This window comes from Pelmatolapia mariae, linkage group LG23, assembly GCF_036321145.2.
Source record: "Pelmatolapia mariae isolate MD_Pm_ZW linkage group LG23, Pm_UMD_F_2, whole genome shotgun sequence".
NCBI classification, from domain to species: Eukaryota; Metazoa; Chordata; class Actinopteri; order Cichliformes; family Cichlidae; genus Pelmatolapia; species Pelmatolapia mariae.
The window spans coordinates 22,792,422-22,811,653 of record NC_086246.1 but is presented as its reverse complement, the minus strand read 5'-3'; positions in this window follow the sequence as shown (position 1 = coordinate 22,811,653).

Genomic DNA, 19,232 nt, shown 5'->3' with positions numbered 1-19,232 from the left:
CTCTCTTTCTCCTGTCTCTTTTCGTCTGCTCTCCATCAAGATGCCATTATTCAGGACATTAGCGAAGAAGAGCTAAAAGCTCTCACTGTCGAGGAGGGTCCCAGGGTCCTTTCTGAGAGAGCTCTGATGCAAACGCACACACACGCACGCGAGCACGAACGCACACTTTGACTACAGAAGTAGCGTATAGTATAGGTGAAGAGGTAAGAGGTGGTGAAAAGGTCTTATTGCAGACATTACCAGGTATCTCGGCTCCTCTACTCTCCTCTGTGAGCAGAAACACAGACATTAGCTGGCACAAAGGAAACGAACAGTGCTCAATAAAGCAACACACGGTGTCCCCGCGGGTCTATTTATACTTGTGAACTTTCTGATCTTCTCTCTCTTCGCTTTGCTTTCCACGTGTTTTCTTCATCCTGCCACTCGTAATGCATCTAAAAATATTTAAAGTTGCACCAAAGTGAGCAAATTAGGAACAGTGTTGATGCATTTATCTGTATTTGCTTTATTCTACTCATCAGGTAGACTAGAAATGATGCAGACAGCCTTAAATGTGTCGTAAACTGTTGGAGTCTTTCAGTTATTTCTAATGTGAATGCCTTAATAGTTCAGTTTAAATCAAGGAAAATACAAATTCCAACATGATAATGTGTAACAGGCATGTCAAACTCCAGACCAGTGAAACTCCCACTTCCACACTGTAAAGAAGAAAGATCTTTGATATGAGAAAAAAATCATAAAGCAAAAAACTCAATCATAAATCATAAAACTGAAAATGTCCTGGTTTTTTTTTCTTTTTCTTTGAATGCATTGTTTAAAAAAACACATTTTTATAGTAGATGGTGGGATAAGAGAACCCTTGCTGTCATTTATTTGTTTATCTATGACTTAATTACTTTGGTGTAATACGAATGGCTACGTGAGCAGTCTTTATCAGAAGAAAAAGCTTTAAGACTTATGAAAATACAGTTAAAAGGCCAACATTTATGCCCTCCTTCACATTTCCCAATCAGTCACGTGGGCCAGTTTAGGGTCTTTGTCACCCCTGATGTATTAGACAATTATTTGTGAAATGGGGCTCCCCAGAAGCTAACCACAGCTTATTTGTATGGGTCCAAAGATCAAATAATATACTGCAAATACAATGTAGATTTTCATGTTATCCTAAATCACTAAATATTCTAAGATTAGACTAGGAATCATAACGTAAACTAAACTAATACTAATCCAATTCATGTTGACCGTGGCACATGAAAGCAACAGTATAATCCTCATATAGAATTAACCATAGTTCAGTAGCAACTGTTGTTTTAGATGTTTAGATGTTAACATTTTTAAACTGCTTTGTCCTAAGTTTGTGGTTGTCTACACTAAAACTTACACACTTAACTTTGTGTTTCTTTCGCTTCAAAAGTTGCTTTTTTTTCTCATGTTGCATGTGTGAGAGGAACAACATGTTGGAATAGGCTCACAAAATTGTTTGTCCAGTCTAAATACTATATTATACATTATATTCTGTTAGCCTCAGAAGTTTGTAACCACAGAGAAGAGGATCAAACTTCAGGAATCAGATGGCTGACTAAAACTTGTCCCGAGTTCTCAGAAACAAAAGGTGGAAGTAGAGTAACTGTGCAATGTTAAAATCCCACGTGTTCTTTTATAGTTGTAGATTGAATAGTTACAAGACTTGATATACTCGACTGCACCACTTAAAATGCTCACGCAGCTTCAGTTACTTCTGCGCTGTGCAGCTGCCGAACTCTGAAGTTCTCAAGATCTTACAAGGGAAGCTGCTTAAAATCATAAGCTGGTAGATGGTTTAGTGTTTTAGAGCACATGGACCTGTGGACGTGATATCTATTGCAAAATGTGTTCATGTGTGGAAGTACATATAAACAGTACAGGGTGTATCAAAAAGAATAATCTGATTTCAAAATTTTTTTTAAATAATAAAAATAAAAGCATGTGGTAAATGTTAAAATACATGGTGGAATATAAAGCTTTACATACAAAATGTGTGTCAAATTGTCCCACAGTTCTGTGAACATGTCTGCAGCCACTGCAGTTGTTATGCTACTAACCGGAAGCATCGTGAAACTCACGTATCCAGTTTTCCTAAAAGTGTTTGGATTGTTCCTGGTGAACGGCTGCAGCCTTAAAAGCACAGCAGACGATTCTGTTAGATAAACCCTGTATGTTACACATAGTTTTAACAAACAGATGAGTGATGGATAATATATAAGGTAGAAATATATAGGAAAATAAAGGCTGACAACATCAAGCAGCGAACAAACACAACACTGAATTTCTCTGTTTCAGGTAGCATCGCGTTAAAGCTTGTGTTACTGTAAATACACGCGCAAAAAGGATGAAGTAACAGACATAATATGTAAAGCATTAATTTTTAAGTATTAATTTTTAAAGTTTATATCAAATCGATATGATTTACATACACTGTAAACCTCAATGCTTACATAAATTAAGTGATGATAAAAAACAGTCCTACTGACTCAAATAGTTTATCAAACATTTCCTTCTATTTGAGTTAGTTCAATGTACTATTCATGATCAATTTCAACTATTTTGCATATTAAGCTACTAAATAAAGTTCTGACCTTTTCGGGTTTACACTGTACCTTACATTAAGTACCACAGGCGGGTGGACAGTGGGGTAAATTAGGAAACATCCAGAAAGACAGAAACCAAATTGAACCTTGATGTCTTCAGGAAGCCGGTGCGGAGACAAACGTTTTCTGCTTATGCATGACATATTCATATACAACCTGTCATGCTTAGTGATACAGAAGCTAGTGGTTGTGCTGTTAATTATATTAGCTGTGGTGATTGGAGCAGATGTTTAGAAAGAACTGCAGCACAAATAACACTGCATTATCTGCTATAATGAATTAGAAACCGATTTGATAACACTTGCAACAGAACCAGTCTGTTAAAATGATTACAGTTGTCACAAGTAGCGCAGGGGGACCATCTAGTAAGATTTTTAAAGAATAGCTGCATGTTGCGATTGAAGAGCACAACCATCAGCAGCAAGTGTTGTGTGTGCGTGCGTGTGTGTGCTGCAGTAACCCTGATATAACTTCCACCACAGCTCAGAAAGTTTGTTGTTGCAATTAATTTTCAAACTGGCTCTTTCCTAACTTTTCCTAATTATTCCATTTTGTGAGCTCAGGGGAATCGAGGATTTTCATAATTCATCCTCCTCCTTACCCCTCGTTTTTTTTTTCTTCCATCACAATTACTGTAGTACAAAACCATCGAAATTATTCATCTGTTCCTCTTTTCAATTTACCATTCTTTCTTTCAGTCCCAGTAATTCATGTGTGTTCTTTCTTTTTATCAGACCTATGGAGCCTCAACGCTGCTCATGTATTTATTCATGCTTTTCTGCCTCTGATGAGCAACATGGACGAAGCTGAATAGAGGCGCTGTGTATGTGTGCATGTGTGTGTGTGTCTGCGCGGAGCTTCGCTGTAGACCTTCTCCATTGTGCCGATTCTAAGAGAAGGTCTTAATCTAGCCACCGCCATTACCGCTGCTGAGACCTCCAGCCTCCAGCTCCTCCCCTCTTGTCCTGATGTTGTGCCCAGCCACGAAGGCCCTTTAGTGGGTCGACTGGCAAGCCAGATCAGGGTCTTGGGTCTGGGACTTGGCCTGGATCCCCGGTCCTCATCCTCCAGCACCAACGCCCTCTGCAGCCCCACAATGAAGCCTCCATCCTGGCCTGACTTGGCCCCCGAAGCTGCCTTCTTGGCTCAGGGCCTGGATGGATGGAGAGGAGGGGGGAAGAAAGCCTGTAGCTGGATGTGCAGTGGAGTGAGGAGAGGTGGAGAGGCTAACAATGCTATCAGAGAGCTGGCGTCCGTCTCTCAGACACACACCCACACACACACAGACACTGCTGTGTTTGTCTTCATTTATCAGTGCTCTTCACACATAAATGACAACAAAAGAAGAAAGGGGGTAAGCGGAGTAGAGAGGGTCAGGAAGAGGAAAAAAGAGTGAGAGGAAAAAGTGGCAGCGAAAAAGAGAAACAGAGATGCTTTAAAAAGACGGATAAGGGAAAACAAATGGTAAAAGCAGAGACACAGAGGGGGAGGCTGAAGAGTTAAACCAACAGAAAGAATTCATTAAAAAAAGAGAAGAAAAGAAAATGGAGAGTGGAGAAGAAGAAACGGCGAATAAAAGAGGGGCGAAAAAAAAAGAGACAGCAGTGCTTTTCGCCAGTCTGTTGGCCGAAGCCTCTGTGACATTGTGAGGCCTTCTGGATCCCCATGGAAACAAAAATCAACATGTTTGCCTGAAACGCTTTCATTAACACCTTGTAGCTCAGCCAAAAAAGCACGAGGAGGGACGAGGAGGTGCAGAATAGAAAAATCCCAGCACAAATAATGCAAACAAACAAAGGATAAAAAAGACAAAAAAAGGGCAAAAACAAACTTAGTAAAAGCAGTTTTCTCTCTTCCTTTTTTACCCTTTTTCAGATCTGCCTATTGACCCGTGTCATTTTGCAAACAATGTAACAGGCAGGCAGACTTTCAGGATGTTTTGAGTCGCCATCACTTTGGGGATCAAACTACACTCGATGTAATACCATGGCCATATTTGCATGGGGTATTATAATGATAGCCCTTGGCACATTAGAATAAGCTCTGGACAGGGACAGAGGCTTAAACAAACAGTTGGGTTGAGTTTGTTGACTTTTTTTCTTTTTATTTAATAAAAAATCACAACAGATAAAAATGAATTAACCTCTCAGCGTTTCTTTTATCTCGTGCACATCGCTGTTCGGAGCCGTTTTTCAGTCATTTAGCAGATGTGGGTGGGGAGGGGGGCAAGAGAAAACACGAAGCAGACATAACTAATTACATTTTTTTTCTTGCATTTCATGTAAAATTATATAATTATAATAAATAAAATGCAGTGGTAATCTGAAATGTCATGCTTGGTTCCCCAGCATAAACAGGAAGCAAGCTGAGTATAATCAAGCAAGGATAAAAGTAGGACATCTGTGTGTGTGTGTGTCTATAGTCAGCATGGCTCTCTCTCTCATACACACACACACACAGGAAGAGAGAGAGAGCGAGCTTTGGCATGGCGGCAATCAATTAAAGCTTCCTCTTCTTCTGTACTTTAATTGAAATTGAATAACATAGGTTTACCTCCCGCCCCTTTTACCGAGCACGCAAGGAAAGGCCTCGGGCTGATCCGAAGCAGCCCGGCGCTCTCATTTACCCAGAGAAGTTTGGGGTAAAAACACGGCCAATAATGGGGTTCTTAGGTTATTAAACGCAGCAGCATGGGCACTCATGAAACTATAACACACATAAGCTGAATTAGCACGATAGTTAAATGGTAAAGCTCAGTGTAGCTGAAGTAAACGTGTCTAGAAGGAATTCTTTTAAGATCGTGACTGATGGTCACATCATTACTAACGCGGTGACTCCAGCTTTTTAAATTTATTTTTTTATGTTGGCCTTTTTATTTTACTGCATATCTATCTATCTATCTATCTATCTATCTATCTATCTATCTATCTATCTATCTATCTATCTATCTATCTATCTATCTATCTATCTATCTATCTATCTATCTATCTATCTATCATAATATAGTAGCTACTTTGACAGTGATTAATGGCAGCGCTGATGACACTGATAGTTGCTTCATTTAGGAAACATTGCGACCAATTTACAGAGTTATGTTTTCCACATTGCTTTTAATTCCAGCCTCATTTAGCATGTGGAATTATATTAATCTGATCAGAGGGATTTGTTGCAGGTTCCCATGAATTTTTTTATTTAGTCCAAGGATATTTGAATTTATTAATCTCTACATTAATTTCACTTTAATCAGAGAAATTTCATCTAGACAATGAGTTTTGTCTTTCTAAAATTATTAAATAGGAACCTCGTCTACTCATGACTGGAGAACATTCACACTACAACAAACATGTATTCAAAATCAAAAAATTTCTTTTTATTGTTTTTTGTGTTTTCTTTTGTTTTTACTGTTCATGTGTGAAGGTTTCTAGATGGTTTCTTCCCACTGTCAAGACACCTGGTATAGTTTCTTTACTTATTGATCCCCTGCTGTTTAAATGTGTACCTGGGCAGCTTTAATTCTCAGTGCTGTGGTTTCTCAGAATAACGGTAAGTGCTACTCAGATGTTCAGCTTCCTGAGTTGGGGAGTCTTTCTTTGGATGTTGGTGTTTCAGAAAGAGGTCCTAACATAGAGAAGAATATGTTGCATTGAGTTTAAAGCACATTTTCAAGAGCTGCTTTCAGTATTTGATGCTTTACTTAACTTGTTATCAGGTTTAATGCCAATGAATAACTTTTCTACTAAAGTCTAGGTGACTACATGTGGATATCAAGTCATGTTTACATCCTGATGTAGTATATGAATTTGCGCCATTAACCAAAGGTTTCTTCCAGCCAAATTACTTAAATCGAATTAGTTTTTTCTGTATGACATAAGAGTGAGAAATCACATGTGTGAAACAAAATTTTCCCATGTCATGTTTAGACCAGTGTTTCCCAACCACTGTGCAGAGAAATGATCAGGTGTGCCGTGAAAGATTATCTGGTTCCACCTGATTAGTACTTTAAGCAATCGGCGTGAGTAATGGACAGAACAATTACATTCTCTTCCACTAGAAGGCAGTACAACTACCTGCTCTAATTAAATGGGTTGCCAACTGCCAGTAAAACAGAAGAAGATGAAGAAGAAATTACATAATACTCATGATGCGAGATGACGCAGCTGGTAATAGCAATAGATAAATATTTGAAAAGAAAAAGTAGTCAGTCTGACCTGGGTCCTGGAGAAAATTCTGACCCAGATGAAGGCCCTAGCATGTGTAGTGTTCAGAAGAAAGCAAAAAAGGTATACTGGGGACAAACCGAGCCAATTCTGCTACACCTGGTGGACAGGGAAAAAATATCAATATGCTTTTTGTGACATTTTTGTTTGGTGGTGTGCCGTGTGATTTTTCTAATGTGAAATATGTCCTATCAGACCATGATATTGGTGCATAATATTTGCCTCACCTACTGGACTGGTACTGTGTGTTACCAGATACTGTGAGTTTAGGTATCAGAATCTGTACAAAGAGAGGCAAAGATGAATTGGTACATCCATAAATGAGACTCTGTGGACACTTTAATGGTTCTAGCAAGAATTGGAAGTACAGATTAGGCAGGAGAAAAGAGTGGAGGGATCGATAGAGGCTATCTTTGAAGGAACAAGTTTAAAAGTCTGGTTTCTGAGTAGAGAAAAAATGGTGTAGATCAATGGGTGTTGCATAGGCAAGATAGGTCGACTCAGATGTGCGCAGATCAAGATTAAAATGAGAACAAACAAGCTGATGGAGTTTGACTGGGATGAGGGCAGAAAGAATAGCGATGCCGAGAAGATGAGTTTAAATTAATACGCGTAGACAGGGCAAGAAAAATTAAAAGTGGTTAGCAAAGAGACCAGAAAGTAAAAGAAAAACTGAGAGATAGGAACAGAAATAAAGAGCACAAAAAAATGAAAGACAGAGGATTGTGCCAAGCTGTGATTTCCCGGTAAGAGTTAGCTCTTCATCTGCCGGTGAACCCAGCCCTTCAGTAGAACAAAGCCACCTCGCACGGCACTCATCTATCGTCCATTTTTCATCTCCCTGCTTTTTCCACATGCAAGAGATCTCCCTCCCTCCCTGTTTTACTCTTTCTCTGTGACACAGTGGGATAACCCTCACCCTCACAACCTCGCACCTCCCCTACTGATTCACACGCATTCACGAATAGCGCACACACAGACACACACGCACACTTTCCTTGCCAGATGGACACGCACTTATCTTCACATTCCCTTTTTGTTGAGATTCTGCGACAGTGTGTCGTGGATCGTGGGGTCAGTTTTCCACCATGTTTCCGGTGGGTATTTTCCTTCTTGTCACAGTGATGTTTAGACTTAAGTTTTGTGAGTCCCACCCTCGACTCACCGCCCCTGCTTCCACCTCTGTCCACCTCTCTCCCTCGCTACAGGTCGGGAGGTGGTGTGCTGACTCCGCCACCTGCTGTCTGATAGTACATAAACAAACGAAACACTTATTTCCTCCCGAGCCAAACCCTGCAATCACGGCGCCAGTAAAACCTCACACTCCATTTACCTTCAGTGCAGGTGACTGAGCTGGGCACGGTGTGTTCGTGTATGAGTATGTGTGTATAAGGGTATGTGTGTGTGTGTGTGCGTGTGGGTATTTGTGTGTATATGTGGGGAAGATGGGAAAATATTGGAGTGGTAGATGGAAAACTTTTGATACCATGCAGGGAATGAAAAGAGATATTAAGCCCTTAAAAAATAAGAGTAAAAGTACAGATGAATGAGAGGTTAATTAGAGACAGAACAATATATGAGGCCAGTAACATGTGGACATGCCTTATCTGTAGCCATTTTTATGGTTTTGACAAGTCTGTATCCACTGATTAAGGGGAATCCTAAAGCAGATAATGTAAGAGCTTGAAAAGGTTGTTTGATCCCACCTAGTGACTGGAATGAAGTGTTTATTGTCATTACATTACATTAAAACCATATAATAATATATAAATAATATAAAAAAAATAAGAGTATGAAGAGGAGACACACATTTGCATATTTAAGACATGACTGGGCTTTCAAGGGACCCTGTTCACTGCAGAAGAAGTATTGCATTCTTTTATTTGCAGCGTTTGAGATTTCTGATGAGCCGGGGGAAGAAACGTGTGGCTCTTTAGGCACCTGCACCACCTCCCACAGGGTACGAGGTTGAGGAAGTGCTGTCCAGGGTGGAAAGGGGCTTCGGTTATTTTCTTTGCCCTGCTGAGGCACTGAAAGCTGGAGATGTCCTCGAGCGAGGGCAGTTGGCAGCTGATGGTTGATAGCCCTCTGCACAGTTTTCCAGCTTACCACACTGTGATGCAGCACATCTGTACACTCTCAATGATGGAGCAGTAGAAGGCCACTAACACCAGACTTGAGATGCGGTCTCTGATGAGGATTTTTAACTACTGCTGTAAAGTTGGCAGACCCCAAGAGATCATTCACGAGACTGCTGTAGTCTTTGACCATCGCCTTGGTTTTACTGGTGAGCACCACACAGACACCTTCTGTATCTCATCTCTGTACACTGACTCATTGCCTCCAGATGTGACCCCAGCTGCAGTAGAGCATTTAGCAAATTTAAGAAATGTGTTGGTAAAGTGGTGCAGCAAAGGACTCAGCAACTGTAAATTTGTGAACAGTTGGTAAGAAAGTCTTTAATCCAAGCAGAGACAGTCAGATAGCTTGTCATCCATTATATGGGATGATTATGATGAAGGAGGGAGTGTAATCAACAAAGAGCATTGTGACATAGTTCACTGGGTATTCTAAGTGGAAGGCAATGGAGATATGGACATATGGGTCAAAGTTAGGTAGTTGTTTAGGCTGTTATAATCATACCGGTTGACTTGAGACAAGATAGGATGGTAGCTCAAGTCAGGGAAAGATTGAAAATCATGGTTCAAACCCCTGATAGCCTGTCAGCACAAGCTTTTAATGTCTTGCCAAGTACACCATTAAGTCCTGCAGCTTTTTTCGTATTCACCATCAATCAGCTTTGTGTGTGCAAAGCAACCCTTAGACCAACTCTGACCCATCCTTATAACTGTGGAAGCGGTATGGGCTCTGTAGACTTTGTATGCTTTACGTTGGAATAGATGTGGTCCAGTGTGTTCTTCTTTCTGGTGGGACATTGTACGTGTTATTGAAATTTGGGAAGCACAGTTTTTAGGAAAGCTTGATTAAAATACCCAACAGCGATGTGCACTCCCTCTCGGTGAGGTTGCTGTTTTCTGCTTATAGTTTTGTACAGATGGGAAAGAGATGTGTTAACGTTAGCATCAGGTGCGACATATATATACAGCAGTTATGGTTACCGCTGTGAGCTCTCTAGACAGCTAGAAGGGTCTACACATGACAGACATTACTTCCAAGTGAGAAGAGCGGTGGTTGAGAATGATCTTACCATTAGTGCATCACTCATTATGTACAAGGCCCCCCCCCCCCTCTGCGCTTGCTGGAGCCTCTGTTCCTATCGTAACAGTGGGTGGAGCGGTCGGCCAGCTGTACTGTACCGTCCAGGATGAGTGGCTGTATCCAGGTCTCCTTTATAATTATCTCACAGCAGTCACAAACATAGTAACATTCTAGCAATTTGTAGCTCCAGTTCTCTTATTTTGTGGACAAAATAAACAAAATGGTGTTGGTGGGGAAAATGCTTGCAGGGGTAGCGGGGGTTTGTGTGGCTGTTTCCTTAGCTTTGCGAGTAGGCCTGCCTTGCATCCTTACTTCTGCCATCTGCGCTACCTCTGAGACCTTACAATCCAGTTAGATTCCAGTGATCTTGCTATGTCCGGTGGTATATTATGAGTCCACTGGAATTCCCTTGTTCTCCCCCTGAAGAAAGGAAGTATGTAACTGGTTCTGTTTGTTTGTTTGTTTGTTTGTGTGTCTGTTAGTTAGCAGTCTGGCATCCACAATTATCATTTTCTAATTTTGTGTGATGGTAAATACCAATACTCCAGCTCATTTAACTTTGGTGAAAATTGAGTCAAGGTCACACCAAATGTAAAATTCAGCAAAAACGTTATATTATGCACAATTTTTTATATGCGGGACCTTGGGGGGACATAAGTACATAGGTTGGTGAAGCATGTGACCTTGTTAGCACCCAAGGTCATAGCTAACCTCGAAAAAAATGTAAAGAAACCATATCAAGTAATGGATCACATGAAAGGTCACGGACAGAGCTTTTCAATATGATATCCTAAGATTGTGGCCCTTGCCTTTTGGGGGGAGTTGGACTTTCTGAGTGCTCTTGTAATGTTGACATCACAGGTTACTGCCATGCATCTCACCTAGAATAATTGTGACCATACACCATGCACAAAGCAAACGAACCCATGTACCACAGTTCTTAGTTTGAACTGGAGTCCAGACTGAGCCAGGTCTCCTCCCACTAATGTTCTTATCACTCAGTGGGAACAAATCTTGTGTGTAGCATGGCCTTGAGACTGGAGGAAATACTTTGGTGATCATTCTTGTGGCATGCATGATCATGTTACTCGAGGAAATGGTGGACAGGATTGTTGCAGACTGGAGGAGGTCACCTTTGACTGCCTGGAAGATGCTTTTGAAAATGTGTGTTTTTAGTCAAAGTACAATCTTCCTGTAAAAGATAGCTTTGGTTCCAAAACCTAACTCGAAAAGAAAAAGGCAAGTAGCAGTAGCCTAGATGGCAGAAATCAATGCTAAATGGGCATCTAATGCATAAAAAAGCAACAAGTAGGGGTCCTGACCATCCTGGAGCGAGAATGTGTTGCCAACACATGTATTCCACATCTTCTTTTGTCCTGCCTTCCTCCCCTCACCACTAACCGGTCTCAACAGATGCCCGACCCTCCCTGAGCCTGGTTCTGCCAGAGGTTTCTTTCTATTAAAAGGGAGTTTTTCCTTCCCACTGTCACTAAAGTGTTTGCTCAAAGAGTGTCATCTTATTGTTCTGGTTATTTCTGTATTATCGTATAGCCTTTAACTTACAATACAAAGGACCTTGAGGCAACTTTTGTTGTGATTTTGCTCTATATAAATTTAAGTCTTGGGTGCAACGTTTAGGTGTCTGCGTACTTTCATTTGTTCAGATAAAGACAAACCAAAATGAAACTAAAACACATGGATATGAGGGAGATGGTGCTGTATCACAAAAATGGCTTGACCTGCTTCTCACCCCTCCATCTTGTTTGTGTACTGGTTTATTTGTTGGAATCAACAACAACAACAGCAACCAGCCTCTGTAATTATTCCTTAGTGCTGCTTCACTCTCTGTAATTATACACCCGTACGGTGTGTGTGTGTGTTTCATGCATGTATGCATGTGTGACGGTAGACGTGCAAGTGGAATACATGTGTTTGTGTGTTAATCTGTGTATACAGTTGTGTTTTGCTTTCCATGCAATAACAATTACACACACATACTGGCCAAAAAGAGAGAGAAAGAGACGCAGAAAGAAAAAAAAGGCAGATGAGGGGAGAGAGGGATGAAGGGACAACAAGCTGAGGTCTTTGTTGCTAAATGACAGTGATTCACCATCAGGCCACCCATTTAGTTTGAGTGTGCTGCTCATTTGCCTGTGTGTGTGTGTGAGGACATGCATAAAGAGGAAGCGAGTGTGTGTGTGCAAAAAAGATGAGAAGATGTGAAATACAGAGGTAGAGACAATGCAGCAAAGAGTGTACGTGGTGGTCTTTCTCAGTGACACCAACCTTCTGGCACACCACTAAACCTCGTGGGTTTTAATGTGTACATAAAAATTAAAAATGGTGTGTTTGTGTGAAAACATCTGGATTTTTTTTTTGGTTATCTGACATTGGTGTTGTTAAGCCGCTGTGTGTTCATGTGTTTATACATGTCAGGCCCTTTGTTAGTGATAGTGTGCTCGTATCCTCTCATGCACACATTTTTGAGTTTTCTGATTTTGAACATGTCATACAACCGCTCTCACTGGTGATGTTGTAACTCCACCGCTGGCCTCTTTCAGGGAAATGTTTTGCTGCTTGATTATTTTTAGCATCTTTCTGATTTAAAAGGATGAATTTTTTTTTTTAAATTTCACTTTTTTTTTTCAATTTACTTGTTCTACAGGGTGGGCCATTTATATGGATACACCGTAATAAAATGGGAATGGTTGGTGATATTAAAGTCCTGTTTGTGGCACATTAGTATATGTGAGGGGGCAAACTCCTCAAGATGGGTGGTGACCATGGTGGCCATTTAGAAGTCGGCCATCTTGGATACAACTTTGGTTTTTTCAATAGGAAGAGGGCCATGTGACACATCAAACTTATTGGTAATGTCACAAGAAAAACAATGGTGTGCTTGGTTTCAACGTAACTTTATTCTTTCATGAGTTATTTACAAGTTTCTCTTTGTTCACAGCCATTGACATGTCGAAGAGGTTAACACGTGAGGAGCGGATCGAAATTGTGTTGATATCTGGTGAACGCAGTAACCGGGTCATTGCAGCAGATTTCAATGCAAGACACCCTACGAGACCAACCATCTCCCATGCTACAGTTAGCAAACTGCTTGCTAAGTTTCGTGAAACTGGTTCAGTGTTGGATTTGCCAAAATGTGGACGCAAGAAAACTGTCACTAATGAAGAAACATCAGTGGCTGTCCTAGCTTCATTCAGCAAGAGCCCACAGCATAGCACTCGCTGCATGTCACTGAAGAGTGGCATTAGTCGAACATCCCTTCGGTGGATATTAGCTACTCACACTGGCACCCTTACAAACTCCAGCTACTGCAGCATCTCAACGAGGATGACCCAGATCGGCGCACAGAATTTGCAGAATGGGCAAAACAAAAATTGGAACAGGACCCTCAGTTCACGCAGACGTTCAGTGATGAGGCAAACTTTTATGTGAATGGTGAAGTTAACAAACAAAACCACCGCTATTGGTCTGACACTAACCCACATTGGATGGATCCCTCCAAGACTGTTGGAACAACAAAAGTGATGGTTTGGTGTGGTATATGGGGTACAACAATAGTGGGTCCATTCTTCATCAATGGAAACCTCAAGGCCACTGGATATTTGAAATTGCTACATGATGATGTGTTTCCCTCTTTATGCACTGAAGCTGGCACGTTCCCTGAGTTTTTCCAGCAAGATGGTGCACCACCACATTATGGGTGCCAGGTCCGAGCATTCCCAGATGAACAGTTTCCTGGAAAGTGGGTTGGTCGTCGTGGGCCAGTTGAATGGCCCCCAAGGTCTCCCGATCTGAGACTTTTATCTTTGGGGTCATCTGAAGGCAATTGTCTATGGTGTGAAGATACGAGATGTGCAGCACCTGAAACTACGGATACTGGATGCCTGTGCTGGCATTTCTCCTGCGGTGTTGCTATCAGTGTGTGAAGAGTGGGAGAAGAGGGTTGCATTGACAATCCAACACAATGGGCAGCACATTGAACACATTTTATAAGTGGTCAGAAACTTGTAAATAACTCATGAAAGAATAAAGTTACGTTGAAACCAAGCACACCATTGTTTTTCTTGTGACATTACCAATAAGTTTGATGTGTCACATGGCCCTCTTCCTATTGAAAAAACAAAAGTTGTATCCAAGATGGCCGACTTCTAAATGACCAGCATGGTCACCACCCATCTTGAGGAGTTTGCCCCCTCACATATACTAATGTGCCACAAACAGGACTATAATATCACCAACCACTCCCATTTTATTACGGTGTATCCATATAAATGGCCCACCCTGTACAGCTATTTTAAGGGACATTACTTTGTAAAAAGTATTTTTAAAGACACACAGAAATATCTTGAGCCACCACTCATTTCTTTATATTTTACTAGGAAAATAAGAAAAAGGTGCAGTGAACATGCAAATGCACATTGAAAAAAATGTGCGATTGTAACAATTTTGGATATCAATATTTTGTCTGACCTCCTTTATTCTTCATCATAGTCTGAACGCAGCTAACTCTCTTTCTCATTTCTTTAAGTAGTCTTCAGGAATAGTTCTTCAGGCTTATTGAAGGACATTTAAAGCTCTTCTTTGGATGTTTTTGCTTTTTCTTCTGTTCTCTGTCAGCATGATCCCACACTGCTTCAATAATGTTGAGGTCCGGGCTCTGGGGAGGCCTGGATCATTGTCATGCTAATAAAATGAAGCTGTTGCCAATCAGATACTTTCCAGATGTTGGATCAAAGTTTGATGGTACTTTTCTGGGTTCATAATTCCATCAATTTTGAGTAAGCACCACAGGGTAAAATACATGACTGTGTTTTACTGTGATATTCACTGCTGTTCCTCTCTCCTGACCTTAACCGTAAATAATGATAACAGTTTGGACAAAAACATTTCAAATATCTTAGGTCCTATGTCAGGTCTTTGCTCTTTTTTTCCCTATTTCTTCAGGACTTCACTTTTTTAGGTCTACAATTTCTTCTTTTGTCCTCCACTTGTCCAGTTTCCTCAAATTTTTTAAGGACTCACTGCACACCACGCTGAGATATGTCAAGTTTTCAGCTAACAGAATCAGAATACTTTGTTAATCCCTAAGTAAATTATGTAATAATGTTATTAAAACAAACTAACACTCTAATAATAAGTAAAAGATGGAGAAAATAAGTAAGAAAAAGTGTGGCAAAAAAGCAGGAGGAATTTAAAATTTGGAACTCATCTTGTTGGTGCAAAATATTTTTAGATATCTGTTAAATGGCGTCATCGTTGGAATTTTAGATATCCTACAGAAAGTATTTATTTTTTGACAGGTTGCTAGTAACAAAGTGTCTAAAGATACAATTTAAAAGTTGTCTGTTATGTGTAGACACAACACTGCTTAAATTAGGTGACTTTTTATACTTGAATGCATAGGTCAGTGTTAGGTGGCGTAAGAAGTAAGTTGATTTAACAAACTTATGCACTTAATTCCCATTTGCCTAAATAGTGATTGGTGGTTTAAGACTTTTGCACAGTACTCTAAATAATGAGATTAAAAAAAAAAGAAAAAAGAATAAAAATGGTTGTCACCCTATAACAACTGGAATCCGGAAAGTTTAGAATTCATGATCAAATGTTATACATCTACTTCATGTCGTTCGTCTTACCTCAGGTAAATTCTGCTGAGGCGTTTCCTTGCCCCCTCCAGCTGAGTCTTATTCATTATTAATGTCTGAACATGGTCTCTAAGGATCTGCCATCCATTATTAATGCCTGACAATCTCTTATTTTCTCTCCCAGGATCTCCTTCTGTCCCCCCGTCATACTTCTCATTGTCCCTTCTTCCATTCGCCTGTCCTAGCTTCCATCTGAACCACCGTATGGAGAAAAGCTAATAACAGGTGTGTCTTCCTCCCGCTTCATATCATTTCCACCGCCTCCTCCTCCTCATGTCCTCCCATCTTCAATCTGTTTGTGATTTCTTCTGGGCCACCAGGGTTTTTTGACAAGGTGCTAAATGTGCCAAATGTGTGTGTGAGATTGTGTGTGTATGTGCACCAACTGGGTTAAGGTGTCAACCTGCTAAATAGTGTGTGTGTGTTTGTGTGTGTTTGTGTTTGTGCATGAAGACGTCTCACTTCTTGAGAGATGAACACACAAGACACCGATGTTTACTGACACCTGCTCGCTCAGCTTTTTTAGTTAACATCTGTCCAACATGCACACACAGTATGAGTTAAAACCTTTAAAACTGTTTGGATTAAACTGACTTTAAGGGCTGCATTGATAATTTTAACAAAATAAGATGACTGAATTTAACTCCACAGACTGGTTGTTTTCTCTACTTTGAAACAAAAAATATACCACATATCACAGGGCCTCAACTTTTACTGAGGCTATTGGGTTTGAAAATCTTGTGTCAGTAGTACTATTTTGTTTTCCAGTGTAGCAAATCAATAAAACTGATAAGTCTTTTTTTTAATTAAATCCTGTTTACTTATGTTGATGTAGAAGTACTCGGTGAGGACTCGTTTACATGTATAAGCTAAAGTCATTGATCGTTAGTTAGTGAAATGAGTCAGTGTGAAAAAAGAAAGAAAGAAAATTACTTATTGTACTACTCCAGATTTCTCCAGATCTATCCATATGTATGCCCGTTCCCTGATTGAGCTTCCAAAGGGTTGCCAGATTGTACTCTGTGTTGGCATTAACCGCCTCTTGGCTCCACCCATTTTTTTAACTCAGGGTTTTTCTTTTCTCTTCTTTTTTTAATATTTAACACAATACGCTCACAGTTGTGGACCTCACGGTGAAGTCTGTTATCCTCTTTAAAACTGTACAGATTTCAGTCAGTTACTATTTTACTCATTAGTCACAAGAGTAAAAGGTTCATGATTGTTAACAGGAAGATTAAAAAAAACATGCGGTAAGGCTTCACATTTCCTTAAAGACATCTCCAACTAAACACAGGAGTACACAGGGTGCATCTGTGTTACGTTTTAGCCACTGGAACTGATATCACGTCCGCTATACACACTGCCTATAATCTACCAGGCATGCATTTGAGAGACATCCTGGAAACTGCTCTCCAATCTGCATCTTTTAAAATAGCACCTGGTATACTTTTGACAGGTAAAACTGCACGAAGCAGGTTAAGATACGTAGAAAGTCAGACACGGGAATGGCACACAGATTTTCAAAGTAAAAGAGACGCCGTTCAGACTAAATGCTCTGCTTCCCTAACCAGCCAGGTGTGAGTTTAAACCACATGAAGGATGGAGCTGCATCAGAGACATGTCAAACACAAACACCAGGGGTCAGGCTCCAAGGAGTTACTCATCGATTATTACTTTCCACATCAACAAGTCCACTAGGGTCCATTTGAGTCTGCTTGGGTGATGCTAGTGATGCAAATTTCATCAGGATCCATGTGAATGTCTTTGTGCCTTCCAATCTGTTGTAACCTCACTATAGACACTACATTGCAGTGTGCTACGTGCACATTCACCAGGTGGTGGACCTCAGAGAAGTATGACAGGAATGACTACCTGGCCACTGTATATCAAACTTCAGCTCTGTGTCAGCAAAGTAGAATTAACACATTAAAAACTGAGCTTGTTGCGCAACCTGTGTTCAATCTTAACTTGTCGTGTAATGTGAAAACACAGCGAATACATTATGTTCGTGGGAAAAATGTGTACACAATGATGAGCTGGTCTAAAGTTTCTAAACATCCAATTTACCAGCAGGAAGAATTTCATGCTTTGATCCAGGAGCTGAAGCTGTATTATGATCGCGTTTGTACGTTTTCCAGGATGTCAGTGGGACAGTTTGAACTGTTGTGGACAGAGTTGGGACCACGTCAGAGAAGGCAGAGAAATATTTCAGAGAACCAGTTGACCCAGAGCAGCATTTAGCTGTGTCTGAGGTAAAATAGTATTATTTTACTATTTCCATAACATCATATATTCAGTACTGTGCACGTTTTGAGCCAGAAGCGCACTTGTTGCCAAATGTAGTGGTCTGATTGGTCATATGTGTTTATTCAGATATGAAAAATCAAGGTTGATTCAAAGAAATAAATGCTTTCTAAATTACACAGTCAGTGTGAATTAAGAATAGGTGGGTCAGAAAAATATTTTGAGGACCCAAAATATTTACCCACATTTTACGTGTAAGGTGTGTAAAGGTACGGTGACCCTGAGAGGCCAAACGGACTGCAACTTAAGAGAACAACTTAAGAGAAAAACAAAAACGGAAATAAGAAAAAAGAAAACAGAAATAGGAAAAACGGAAATAGGAAAAAACAGATTTCCAAAAGCACAAGGGAAGTGTTTCTGGGGAGACAATAACCCGACGGACCAGTTGCAGGAATCAAAACATGCTAGGTAAGTGTGTTTTAATCGCATGATTCATATAATACTGATGACGGATTTTTAGGCTAACACACTTACCTCTCATCTTTCCTCACAAAACTGACAGATCCTCCACTTCTTTTAAGTGTCTCCCAGCACAGTTCTTAGCATATTTTGGTTCCTGCAATTGGTCCGTTGGGTTATTGTCTCCCCAGAAACACTGCCCTTGTGCTTTTGGAAATCAGTTTTTTCCTCTTTTTGTTTTATTCTTTTTTCCTATTTCCATTTCCATTTTTCCTATTTCCATTGTGTTTTGTGTGCTTTTGCAGCGTTTTTGTTATTGCTGGTGTTTTCCTTAGTTGCAGTCCGTTTGGTCTCTCAGGGCCACCGTATAAAGGCCTATAGATGTGGTGTCACTGTGAATCCTGTTAACAGATTCTTCCATCATATGTGTTTATAGCAAATTTGGAGAAGAAACTTACCAGACAATTAGTCTGTGTGTGTGTTCAAGTGTGTGTGTGTATTAGTGTGAAAGAGAAAGAGAGAGACTGAGTCTATGTGGCGGGAACAGACGGTGCTGTGGCCTTTTGCTGGCACGTGAGCGTACTCAGGTGCTAGGATGTGTGTGTGTGTGTGTGTGTGTTAAGAGTTACTCTATTCTCAGGTGCATTTAGAAGAGGAGTCCTGGGTGTTGTCTTTTGGCAAGCGCTTGTGTGTGTGTTTGTGTGTGTGCACTCCTGGATCATCTTCCAGGGACACGATTGTCTGTAATTACTGTTCTAGAAAGGCTCTTGCCAGCCACAGTAGAATCAGACAAGCATCTTTTA